Raw genomic sequence first — 13,158 nt, 5'->3', positions numbered from 1 at the left:
AATTTTTTTAAATGATGCTGAAAGCCGCACGGCCGTGAAAGTGACACAGCCGCGCGGTGCGAAAATGAAAGAAAATAAAGCTGACGAGGAGGGAGTGGGAGAAGGGAGGGGGTGGGGAGGGGAGTCACACGCGTGCTGAAAGCCAGATGACAGCTAAGCACGTTGCGCGCACTTGTGCGCGTAATAGCAAGCTGGTGGCCGGCAAGGTAGCAATTTTAAACCAGCTACTAAATGTCTGACCAAAGCAACGCATGGGCTAGCTCAGGCGAGAGCCAGAGCAACACATGTGCTGGCTCAGGCGAGACCTAAAAAGTGACCGAGATTTGCGTATTGCCTTTGCACAAAACACTGCTTCAGCGAAGATTTATGAAAAGAAAGGGGGTGGAGGGCATGTTATATTAACTTCACTTAGATAAAAAAAATGCACAGATTAGTTCACACTGCTGATCCACACATGAATGCAAGTGAGACCAGTTCTACTCAGGCACCCTGCCTCTGCTCAATCTGCCTACATTAATGGGCCCGCCGAGCGATAGAAAGGGAGTTATACCTCTGCCATATGCCTCTAGAAAGGCACTCAGGCACCCACTGGGCCGCTGGCAGCATCCTAACGGCACAGACAGCCCCCAGGCCATTTCCTGAGTGCCCGTGCTACCAATCAGACCCTGACGTCAGGCACTCCGTGGCAAGGCAATCCGGGGATAATGGCCTGAAGTAAGCCAGGGAAGGGCATACAGCAGCCCCCCCCCCCCCAAGTACCCCACAGTGTCCGTAGGAACACAACAGGTGCGCCCAGGTGTGTAAGTTGGGCCTGGGCATCACCGCTTCTCTGTCGTCCAGGCTCTGCAGTGTCGGTGCACGGCTGGTGATCGGTTCTGGTGGCCGAATCTTGGGTGTCGAGGGCAAGGAGAGTTGGTGGGGGTAATCATACACTCGCAGGAAGGATCTGTGGCAAGTATGGGGTGGATTTGTAAGCTTCTGGGTACTCCTCGTGAGCTCTAGGAAAGTCCGTCCCCAATGTTAGGTGATTGGTCATGCTCCCCAATTCTTACCATATAGATTGGTCAATAGTGGTGATTCCCGACATATTGTGGCACCCACAACTGTTATATTAGAGGCCACTGCATTATGATGGTGAATCATGACATATTGAGACAATGCATGGCATGATGGTACCCATCTAGATGCGTATCTGGTAATAGCGTAATGATGGTAATTCCATGAATTTCGTAGAGAGCAATGGACTGATAATACCAAGGCACAAATGTAAATACTTTTGAAAGCAATAAAGTTCAAGCAGGTCAAATATAGAGGAACTAATGCAAGGGAAATGTTTGTGGGCTTAGCCAACCCTCTGTTTATAATAATAATAATAATAATAATAATAATAATAATACTGGATTTTGTAAAGCGCGAACAGCTACCTCGCTAGGAGGTGTCCCGGCGCTAGTAGAACACAGATGACCTGGCCCGTGCTACCAATGACCATATATGTCCCTGTCAGATGACCTGGCCCGTGCTACCAATGACCATATATGTCCCTGTCAGTGCTGATGTTCTGTGATAAGGTTGTTTCAGGCAAAACCAATTGCAATTGTAAATGCTTGTTTGATGTTGTATAGAGAACGTATTCAAAATTAGTTATTTAAAAAGTAAAGGAAACCTAAAGGAACAAACTACATGCAAAAAAGGCTGTACAGATCAGATCAGATAAAACTTTATTTCGGCAGTGAGACACAGCCATCAAAGCACATTACAGATATAAACTGCATTACTAAAACCACATCTCGTGATCATCTCAATGAGACAAGGCTAAAAACAGAAGATAACGTAATTGATAAAAACACAATCAGAGTCTCCCTTGAGTCTCCCTTGAGCAAAAAAATAAACCCTGGGGCTCAATCTCAATGCCACACAGTCATCATATAAGCAGGTCAAAATGGCGGGATCAGGCTGTCAAAACAACATTCGTTTTCTCCTGGCAATAGCACCCTTTAAAAAAGATTAGATGGGAATCTAGAGTGTGTGGGAGTTTAACCCTTGCAAGTATAGCAAGGCCTCAGTGCATCTGCTAATACCTCAAGCTTGGATTAAAGGAATTTAAAACGTTTTGGGGAATACCAAGTAGAAATTACAGATAAAAAGTAGAATGAAGCAAACTCTGAGATGAAGACTTGTCGCAAGGACAGATTAAAACCTTATTGGAGTCAAACTGGTGCAAAAGAAAACTCAAAGGCCACCTTATGATACTGAATCTGTTTAAGAGGACTCAGTCCCAGGTGGCAAACACCCAAGACAGGGCTCCAAATTAGGGTTGGCTTGCAGACGCCCATACTCCCCTATTGAGGTTTTGACTAGGTCCGCTGAGTCTCTAAGACACATTTTCCTGGTAAGGAATGCTTTTTTCACCCAGATAATGTCAGCCTTGATAATAGAAGAGGGAAAAGAAAAGAGTTCTGGTCTCCACAAGGTAGACAATTCCTGCTTAAAATATTGTGGCCAGGGTATGGTCAGGCCTCTGTCGCAGGCTAGGCAGTCAGAAATCATGTTCCTATTACAATCTGCATGCTAATTCGCCCAAATAGTACATCAAAGCACCGAGGGGGCCAGTTTAACATGGTCTTCAACATACTCACCCCCACCTCCTGGTGGACAATGTAAGTGGTGGAGGCTGGGGGGTATGCCTAAAATGCTTCGCAAGACTCTATTTTCTTATGTCTGTGGGGCGGTGGTGTTAGAAAATTCTCAGTTACCCGCCCCATAGGTGAGAATGGGTACATATTTGCTCCTAAAGACCTCCAAAAAGGGAGCCAAAGGTTGTTTACCAACATGTGAGGCTATGTTGTAAATATAGCCCGAGGCATTGGAAAACCTTTGTGAGGTTTTATATCTGCAGGTGCCCCTGCTACCCCTGACATCAAAAACCACACCAGGCAGTAAAAGTCCTGTGTAGGAGCAACATGATGGCCCTGCAGAAGCACGCTCTTTGTCTTTATGGATTTGGGGCCGCAAAACATGGTGAAAGTTTTAGAATGATTGTGGCTAACCCCTGAAAAAGGGTATTGAAGCTCTTCTCTGTTCTCCCAATCAAAACGGCGTCATCCACATAGAGTTACGCCAGAACTTTTTTCTTACCCACGTATGATACATATGCAGCAACGGCAGATAATACATCCTCAAGTACATTGATGTACAGTAGGAATAATATTGGGGCCACTAGATACCCTTGCCCTACACCCTTCTCTAGTGGGAAGCTGCGAGTGCACTCCCCAGCAGGGCCACATCTTATGGACACTGAAAAATCGAGATGAAGGGCCCGCAAAAATTTCATGAGCCCGAAATGCACCCCTATACCCTTCAGCTGGGCCCACAGTTTAGATCTTATCATGCTGTTGAAGGCACTCAACAGGTCGCTGAAGGCTAGCCAAAGGGAGCCCTGCTTTGCAATGGTATATATGCTAATAAGCAAATGCAAATGTAAACATTGCTCCACAGTGCCCAGCCCCTTCGGGAACCCATATTGCACCTCTGAGAGCGTGTTTGTCACCTTGACCCAGGACAACAGGCACATCAACACCACCTCCCTGCAATTTTTATGGCAGAATCCAACAGGGACATTGGACAGTAACAACTAGTGGACTGCAAGTCACCCGTTTTAAAGATAGGCATGATGGTAGCAGTGTGCCATGAGTCGGTGTAGGGTAGTTCCTATATTCCCAATAGGCTCTGTGCATTGGAATAACATAAACAGCAGTGTAGACGTAGGACTGAGGTCATCTAGGTCTCTACTGACTATGTTAGACTTAATAAGTTTTGCCAGCTAGCTCAGAGGTCACTAGAAACATTCTCGAATGTTCAGGAAAGGGTTAACCGTCCTGATTTAGACAAGAAGGGATTAGCTTCTGACAACCATATAACATGACAACTTTGCTCCCTCAGAATAAAGAGTGTATCTTCAGAGTCGTGTGAAACAATAGACAGCTATTTCACTCAGTTAGTCGTGCATGCTTAGTTCCACCAGATTGCAGAGAAATAGAGAGACGGGCGTTTTCAATAAAAGGTGTTATTTTATTGAGCAGTCTTCTTTCTCATGCAAGAGAAATGAATTGCCACAATTGCAATACTTATCATAAAGTAAAGTGCGTACAGTAAAAGTAGTATTATGAAATAATACTGTAAAAGCATTGATATGGTTTCTTAGCCATATGATACTTTAAAATGGATAAAATATATACATACATAAAAACATTGACTAACGAACTCAACTTGTGCTTCTAAGATACGCCTACCCCAGTGTACCTGACCTAAGCCTAATACGTGGGAAGGAGTAAGTAAGTTGCAGTTTTAAGTTAAGTTTAAGTTTTGCCAAGTATCGGAATCAAGAATTCTCTCTAAGGTTTTAATCAGCTCCGTACCTTGGTTATAGAATGAAGGAGGTCTTGTATCTCGCTTCTCAGGACTCGATCTCCCAGCAACCCGCGAGGGTGACTTGGGAACACCAGAGCTGGATTTTCTCGGCTGGAGAAAAAGACAGCGTCTCTCTCAGTGTGTCAAGGGGAGGGGCGGTTTCCGTCGGCTCTCATAACAGCTGGGCTCCCGGGCAAGTAGAATGTTGCTCTGCTCCCAACCACCGTGTGTTTGCTTAAGGCAATGTTGGTATATTTATACCTGAAAGGTGCTGGGTTTGACGTAAGGTTGGACATAAGACGTCACCAAGAACTAACAGTTCTTTCTGGACTCTAGGAGTTCTTGTGCAAATCAAAACAAAAGCAGGGGGTTTTTCCCGGGCTGCTGGAGGCTTGGTTTGTTTAAAGAACGCGTTGTGCTTTCTAGGAGTCTATGGGAGTAGCCGTGCTCTGTTTTGGACTGCATGGGCTATTACTGAATATGGATATGATTCTTATGCCTTTATAAGGATATTATTAGTTGTAACCACATAAGGGCATGAATCGGGAATATCGAATTAGGGTCCTAGATAGAAATACAACATCGGGAGGACCAGTGATAGTAAAGCATTGAAATAATTGCATAATGATGGGGCCCATAGTTCCGGAACGGGATTGAAACATGTTCATAGGGAGCCCATCTGGCCCTAAGGCCTTACTAGAGGGGGACATCTTGATGGCATCCCAGATCTCTTCCAGTGTGAAGCTTGTGTTAAGTGTCAATTCCACCACTGCCTCTGGGGCTATTTAAGGCAAGTCAGAGTGATATAAGGCACTAAAATGAGCCACCCAAGCCTCTAAGCTAATGGTGGTAACAACATCACCAACACTGTAGCCCACGGAACCAATGTCTTTAACTACCTTCCAAAAAGCTGTGGCATCCTTCAACCTGCAAGACTGTCCCAGCCTTCCCCAATACTCAGGTTGGATCTCTTTTTATGCTCCTACTCAGGGAACGTTTATACTCAGCTCTAAACCCTTAGATCTTCTGGCTATCTCTACGCATCTCCTTCAAGGCCCTATGCAAATTTGAGGAGGCCTTCCTACAAGAGGAATCAAATCACCTACTCCCTGGGATAATGTGTCTAATTGGCTTCATGAGAAGGCCAGCCCTAAGTGGGCAAAGCAATTATCCTCATCCTGCATATCTACCGTGGGGCTTAGAAAATCCAGAAGTGGATCAAGAGGGTTGGCACACAAGTTGTTCATCACAGCACCCAGATCAGCATGCCTCCAAACCAAGCGAAGTCCCTGCGACTTGACTATTAGAGATGAGGCAGGACTGTTTCTGATCATACTTACTCCTTTATGAATAATAAAGCCTAGCCACAAAGGATTGTGGTCACTCAATACCATACCGATTGTGCCACCCGCCCGAACCCTCTGCATTGGCGCCCAGGATACAAAAATGTCATCAATAATTGACTAATAATCCCCCTTACAAAAGTGGCATTCAACAAATAGGCAGCTTCAACCTCGGCACAGACATTAAGAAGATCAAAAGTATTAGCTGTATTTACAAGAGCATTCGTTTTCAGGTCCCCCTGCTGGGGTACCCCCTTGACATATTTTTTTCAAAGTAGCAGATTCATTAGCCTGAGGCAAATCTGCACATTTATCATTAAAATCACCAAAAACCACAATAAGAAACTCTGATGTCAAATAGGCTAATTCAATATCCAGGCCCAAGATAAAACTAAACAATGTGTTTATATTAGTACATGCCTCCACGGCAAAAGACCCATTATAACAATTAATAAAACCAATACTAATGCCACTTGGCCACGTCAAGAGGAGTGTCTGGACAGTGGAGCTTCCAGTACAGATCGAACAGATTTTGCACTCCAGGGTGACGCGAGTGTATGGAATTAGACCACCCTAAGCTCTCTCAAAAGAAGATGGCGACGCCCGAACCATATAGGCAACAAACACATTGAAGTTTACAGTTTCTGGGACCCAAATCTCTTGCAAGAATATCTAGTCACAGTTTGAGATTAAGGCAGCCCAATCGTCGTCATCCTTTTTATTGTATAACCCGGCAATGTTCCAGGAGAGCATTTCCAACATATGAGTGGAGTCCCCAGGATACAGGCATCATTGTCAACATTATCAATGGGCTCAAGGATGGAATGAGGTGAAATTACAAGATCTTCATCCAGAGGGAAGCTGCCCCTTGCGCAAAGGGTAGATATGGGTGGCATTGAACTGGCCTGATAAGGACCCATGCCTTGCTCCGCAAGATGCCTGCCCGAGTGCCCGTGCCATAATGCCATCCAATGGGGAATAAGCAAGTTTACAAGATTATCTTTCAATTAGTAATGTGAATAACATTAAACCCAATAATGCTACTACTATTTCTCCTACTCATAATACATAATGACAATGATTATTATTATTAATTATAATAAAATTAATATTCATTTTTGTATTCTGCTTAAAATGTTAGCTTTTGCACGGTGTGAGAACTGTGATCCTCATATATGTATGAGGAGTTTTTAACTGTGACTCCATGGAGCCTGATTTGCATATGGCCATGTCTGAACTGGGGTGGCGGAGTGAACTAAAGAATGATGATGGATTAAACCCAGATCGGTTGACTTGGGGTGAGTGCTTGCAATGTTCAATACTCAGTCCATCATCCCCTTTGGTTTTCCATGGAGCCTTAAATACACAGTCAGAGGTGGGTGGAAGCTGAGCTGAAGAATTATGTTATGCTATGTGATATGTTTAACACGAAAAAGGGCGAGGGTCAAATCAGTTTATACTCTAACACCCTAGACCCCAAAGAAACTCAGATATACGCACATAGGGGGTGTATAGAGTGGATAACACATACAAAATATACAAACAGAGAGGGCCCCAATAAGGCAAATCGCTCTATTTGAAAAAACTGCCCTCACTCACATACCAAGGTATGTGACATGCTTCATCATCGGGCCTGCTTACAATACGCCCTGGTGTATCCACACACAGGGCGGAGCATAAGGGAGGGGGAAAAAATAATAAATTCCTCTTAACAAGACATACAGTCAGGACAAATGGACATAGACAACACGTAACACAAATATTGGTGAAAGTCGTGCGACACCAAGTGATCACAACTGAAAAGTGCGACGAAAGGTGCAGTATGAAGGGTGATTAAAACTGATTGAGGGTGTCAACCGGAACACAACCTTTATTAAACTTTTCTTGATACCCCTATCAGGATTAAAAGATGAAAGAGGATGGGAAAAAGCCTCAAAGAGATAATTAGGAACCCCGAAGCTTTCCTCCTACCGCTGCAAGAGTCAACATGTTTAGACCGCTCTGTGTGTGCCTTTGAGGTCACGCCGGTCTCTTCAGGACCGTCGCATTCAGTGCTACTCTGGGTTCCTCCGTACTTCGGATAGTGGTACCCCAAGGGTGAGGTAGGTCTACTAGATCCGTGCCTCTCCCGTGTTGTGTGTGGAGATTGTTCCCTCAGATGCGGGAGAACATTCACAAGTTTATAGATTTTACAAACTCGAACTGGTGTCCGGTAAGAAGGACGCCAAAGAACACAATCGTTCTGTAGGCGAGTCCCGGCTTAGTCACCTGCAAACCCTGACACCGCGCAGATGGGTTATCCACCCTATGTGCGTATATATATGCTATGTGATATGTCAGTGTATTTGTAAAGCGCACTGTCACCCGCAAGGTGTCTGGGTGGCAGAAGGCCACTAAAGGAGCTGTGGTAGATGAGAGCTGCTGAGGAAAGATGATTTAATGAATGTGCAGAGTGGGACAGTGGGAACTGCCATAAGCTCTTGAGACCCCCCTGCTGCCACAGACAGAAGCTGGAGATCACAGCCATCGGAGTACCACCCTCTTAGCTCTCTGCGTCTTGGCTAGCAACGGAGAGATGCGCACTGAGGACAGAAAGAGGACAGAGAGGTACAGCAATGTACATTATCCTAGATTCCATAACAGGTGCTAGTATTACCCAGTTTAACAGTACTCAATTTATTGACCTGTGAGGATGAAAGGTCGAGTTAACCTTGCTAGGTTTTTGTAGTGGGCTGGTCCCACATGTTCAGGTGTCACAAGTAGACGCTGTAGATGTGGTCAGGTAAAAGTAGATGATATTTATTAGGTTCTTAGATGTAGATATAATAAGCCCCACTAGGAGCAGACTCCTAGCTGCTCAGCCCATCCTCAACTGACAACACTCATGCACCCAAGCATTCCACTACCACTAACATTCTAACCGAAACACGCACACCGGCTGAGCAGCTAGATGCAGAGGATTAAATGAACATATGTACAACCTGAGGATACTACATTATCCTCTTCCTCTTGAAATGAAAAACAAAAGAGAAAATAACAATGAAGAGAAAAATTATACACAGTAAAAATATACAATTGTAGCAAGAAATCTGTAGACCCAGGGATGAATGTGAAATCACATTGCGAGAGGGAAAACAGACAACTAAGAAAAGAAAGAAGGAAGAAAGCGATAGAGATAGAAAAACACTAACACTATCCTCCTCCTTTAATAATGAACAAATAAAATAAGTAAGTAGTGAATGAAGAGCTCACATACTACAAGTGAGTGAGGTGCCGGGTTTTTAGAGACCCGGTGGTGCCAGGGGACCACACCCGAAGACCTCTGAGTTCTCCCTGTTCTGGACTTACAGAAACACAGAGTCTTCTAGTTGAAGTCAGTGATCGAGTTTTATTGGCTGCAACCAAGTAACATGCGTCCTAGAAGTACGACAACACGGGCCGTAAATTCTCAGGAGACTGTTCGTTTTTACAGAACCAGCCTTCTCCTTATATACATAAATAACAGCTGCAGGCAAGAATTCATTGAGTTTATGATATGGCTATACAAATATTTCCACAATAATACAAAGAGCGAAGTCATGCTGGTCAGCACATATTTTAGATGTCCAGTTTGTGATGGATTACCCCGCCAGATCCAGAACTCCCATCAGATATCGATGAAACACCAATAAGGTCGGGCACCCTCCCATCATAAAACGGGTCATAAACAAGAATCACGGACAGGTGTATGTGTATGGAAATTAGGATCTGTATGTAGTGGATGGTTTATGACATGTTGTGCCTTGATGATATCTTGCTCGGCCACTGGGCGAAGAGCTGCCCAAACAGGCTTGGCTGGAGGCAGTGGAGACAGCTTCGGCCAGGTCATGGGGAAGTCAGCTGCGGTGGACGTGTCCTTTTAGATCAAGCTCAGCTTTAATCAATTGACTTATATGAGGGCAAGTCATAAGATGGATGCCGTTTACAAAATGGAGTCTGAGGGTTTGGGACGGAAACTACGATTTAAGGGTGTTAGCATCACTCAATAGTGACGCAAATGCATAGGGATAATGTCCTAATTATTACCGGTCTGTAGATACCAAATTCGTCATGGTACGGCGATATTTTGTGACACGAGTGTTGGACCTCGATATCTGTGAAACAGCAGGGTCCGGATTTGCAGTACCACATGAGCAAGACAAACATGACAGAAGTGAGGGGGAAAACATAACCCCAAACTAGAATACAATGGGTGGAACGACACCTTAGGAAGTACTTCTCACGTGAGAAGACTGTGGCCAAAACCCAATACGCCACCCCTACTGTGAGGGACTCCATGGGATTCAAACCCAAGTGAAAAAATCTAATCTTTGCACGCGTGGGTTCGTATCCCACCCTCGTCGCCTTAAATATAGTGGGCTGGTCCCACATGTTCAGGTGTCACAAGTAGATGGTGTAGGCATGGTCAGGTAAAAGTAGATGATATTTATTAAGTTCTTAGATGTAGATATAATAAGCCTCACCAGGAGCAGCCTCCTAGCTGCTCAGCCTATCCTCAACTGACAACACTCATGCACCCAAGCATTCCACTCACACTAACATTTTAACCGAAACACGCACACTGGCTGAGCAGCTAGATGCAGAGGAGTAAATGAACATATGTACAACCTGAGGATACTACCGTTTTGTACTTGTGATCAGCAGATCACAGGTGCCTATTGGCTGTCAGAGCCTGCAGGTCAGTTAAACTGATACCAAAATGAATGCCCCAGTTATGTTATATGTCAGAATATTGAGGGCAGAAATATTGCCACTTAAACATATTGTGCCCAAAATATTGACAGATTTAAATATCATGAAACTAACCGTATATAGGTAAAATATAGATTTACTATTCTTAACACCACATATAACTACCTGGAAGCTGGTATTTTGTGTATGTAACTATATGTGGAGTTAAGTAAAGTGAACTTATACTTACCTCCATGATAATTATCTTTTCAATATTTAGGAAATGATGGGGCATATGTATAAGTTCCTATCACCACATCAACGTCACAACAACATCACCGTTACAGACGTTGTGGTGGCGATAGGAGCTGTGCCTTAGGCACAAGGCATCATTCAGCCACTTAACGTGGCTTAACACTGCATTGTACATAAGGTCCCCTTCCACGCTATCGTTAGCGTGAAAGGGGCATACAGTGGGTGTTGTGGTGGGTGTCCCACCTCAACACCCATTGTATTTGACGCTGCCCCATATGCACAAGGGTGGTGTACATAGGAAACAGTGCTAAAATTAAGACCAGGAAAAACCTGGATTTAAGTTGGGGAAACGAGGAGAAATGCATTATTTCTCCTCATTTTTGCTTTCTCCGTGTGTGCTGCCTTGTGCAGAACATATGGAAAAAGCAAAATGCCATGGTTTGTTTATGTGTAGGAAGGTGTCCCTTCCTGTACATAAACAAACCTTTCAAAAAAGCATTTTGTCACTTCCATGTGTGCTGCATGAAGCAGCACACATTCTTGTAAATATGGTGCAGCCTTGCGTTTCAGAAGTGGCGGAGCGTGTTGTTAAGCCAAGTAGGCTAACGAGATGCTCCGCCACTTTCTTGTACATATTCCCCAATATGTTTATGGGACAATCTTTTGTTCATAATATTCGGTGTTATAGCCTTGTGTTTCCCTTTTGGTGTTTTACACACATGTTCACGCTACCTAGAACTTCAGTGACAGAAATTGTACAGGTAATTTGACAAATTTTAAGTATCTATGTTAAAATTCCCAAAACTTAAGGGAACTAAAAAATCTGCATTTTTCCCAGAAAAATATGCACAGCAGGTTTAGACTGTCCCCACACTTTACCTTATTTGCTATGTGTTTTAAAATGCTAATTTATTTCCACTCTGCACAGTGGCAATAAGGCATGTAATGAACGTATGTCTATGGTTCGCATGAATAAATGTTTTCAAGATCCACACAATTGCTCTAAAGAGACATGTCAGAAAACCTTGGCATTGGAAGAGGACTCATCAGCATTTTCATCAAAACTATCTTTATGAACCCAGGTAGTTTTTCTAAAGACCCTGAAAGATACCTCTTGGATCTATCTGGTTTTGAAGACAAAAAATACAACTTGAAATTTTTATTTCGTCAAAACTCGTATTGAGAAGCTGAGGGAGCATTAGAAGGCAGCCATAAAGTACTTATAGAAACTAGTCAAGTCAAGTCATAAAATTTGTATAGCGCACTACATACCCAGAGGGTTTCAAGGCGCTTAGGAAGAGGAGGAGGATTATTTGTCAAATATCCACGTTTTAAGCTGCTTTCTGAACGCTAGGTGGTTCTGGGTGAGGCGAAGGTATGCGGGGAGTGTGTTCCATGTTTTAGCAGCCAGGTATGAAAAGGATCTGCCTCCCATGGTGGTCTTGTTGATGCGAGGTACAGTGGCGAGGGCTTGGTCGGAAGAACGTAGTTGGCGGGAGGGGGTGTAGAAGGACAGTCGAGAGTTGAGGCAATCTGGTCCGATGTCGTAAAGTGATTTGTGTGCGTGGGTGAGCAGTCGGAAAGTGATCCTCTTATTGACGGGTAGCCAGTGGAGGTCTTTAAGGTGACCAGAGATGTGTTCGTTGCGTGGGATGTCTAATATGAGCCTGGCTGAGGCGTTTTGGATTCGTTGGAGTTTCTTCTGGAGTTTAGCGGTGGTACCTGCGTAGAGGGTGTTTCCGTAGTCCAGTCGGCTCGTGACCAGAGCGTGGGTGACTGTTTTCCTTGTTTCGGAGGGGATCCAGCGAAATGTTTTTCTGAGCATGCGAAGAATGTTGAAGCAGGAAGAGGATACGGCGCTGACTTGTTTGTTCATTGAGAGTGAAGAATCCAGGATGACGCCAAGGTTCCGTGCGTGGTCTGTCGGGATGGGTGCTTTTCCGAGGGCTTCCGGCCACCAGGAGTCGTCCCAAGCAGAGGGGGATGTGCCTAGGATGAGGACTTCTGTTTTGTCTGAGTTCAGTTTCAGACGGCTTTGTTTCATCCATTCGGCGACTTCTTTCATTCCTTCGTGCAGGTTAGTTTTGGCGGTGCTGGGGTCATTAGTGAGAGAAAGGATCAGTTGAGTGTCGTCCGCGTAAGAGATGATGTTGAGGTTGTGTTGGCGTGCGATGGCCGCGAGGGGGCTCATGTATACGTTAAAGAGGGTAGGACTGAGTGAGGATCCTTGAGGTACGCCGCAGATGACTTCAGAGGCCTCGGACTTGAATGGAGGAAGGCGGACTCTCTGGGTTCTTCCGGTGAGGAACGAGGTGATCCATTCCAGTGCTTTTCCTTGGATTCCGATGTTATTGAGGCGTTGTAGAAGGGTGCTGTGTAAAATAAATACATTAATTAATTAATGAAGAGCTACAGCTTCATAATTCCAGGGTTGCTGAATACA

The sequence above is a fragment of the Lissotriton vulgaris genome, chromosome 7 (assembly GCF_964263255.1).
Source record: "Lissotriton vulgaris chromosome 7, aLisVul1.2, whole genome shotgun sequence".
NCBI classification, from domain to species: Eukaryota; Metazoa; Chordata; class Amphibia; order Caudata; family Salamandridae; genus Lissotriton; species Lissotriton vulgaris.
This window is presented reverse-complemented; position numbering follows the sequence as displayed.